Source organism: Sinocyclocheilus rhinocerous, unplaced genomic scaffold, assembly GCF_001515625.1.
Source record: "Sinocyclocheilus rhinocerous isolate Xijiao unplaced genomic scaffold, SAMN03320098_v1.1 scaffold994, whole genome shotgun sequence".
NCBI classification, from domain to species: domain Eukaryota; kingdom Metazoa; phylum Chordata; class Actinopteri; order Cypriniformes; family Cyprinidae; genus Sinocyclocheilus; species Sinocyclocheilus rhinocerous.
In genome coordinates this window covers 335,911-336,808 of record NW_015655381.1, presented here as the reverse complement: position 1 = coordinate 336,808, position 898 = coordinate 335,911, and positions in this window count along the sequence as shown.

The window sequence follows — 898 nt, the reverse complement described above, 5'->3', positions numbered from 1 at the left end:
TTCAATAATTATCGATACCGAACGATATGAAACATTATATCGTTGATACATTTTTTTTGCTATATCGCCCAGCCCTAATATATATATATGAGCAATATCACTCGAGTACGAGAGTGATATTGCATTTATACAACAGTTCGACGGATCATGTGTGTAATTAAACAAGAAACAACGGGGTGCCTAATAAAACCACCCTCTTTTGTGCGGAACTACTTCCTTCCGCCACGGATTCAAAGCTCAAGTTGACAGTTAAACATACATCACTTTTAGAATTCGTATCAAGGGCATGTGCTGCTTCAGTTACTCTACAATTAGCTCAGTGAATAATTAAAACAGACCCGGCTAGAACAAGCGGAGTGATACAAAATTGTGAAAGGGCGTTCCTGTAGCGATACCAGGGCTGCGTTCAGCCCCGACAAAACGGTGCAAAACGTTTTTTAAACGGAAACGGTGGTGCATTGAACACCCTGTTCTGATGACGCAAGAGTTGCAACTATGGCAGCTGAGAAGGCCATTCTTTGTGTTCTTTTTGAAGAATTTTCGGAGCCTGATGAATAAATACGTGTTTAATACTGCAAAATACACTCGATGTATCAGTCAACGCCCTTGCCGTCCAGAATAAAAGAGAACATCCCAATCGAGTGAAGGGATTTGTAGAAACTGTGGTTCCTAATTATTGTGATCCAACATTTGCCTCACATTTCAGGATGAAAAGACAAACATTTCAGGTGAAGGATAATCCACTTCTTACCTCCGAGACTGTGTTATGATCTATATGACCTTATTATTTTTATTGTGAGTATTAGGCTTATCATTATTGCTGATCACTGTTGTTGTGCTATGATATTGTAATATTTACCATTATATAATCAGAGGGGTATAGAAAACTTTATGAAAG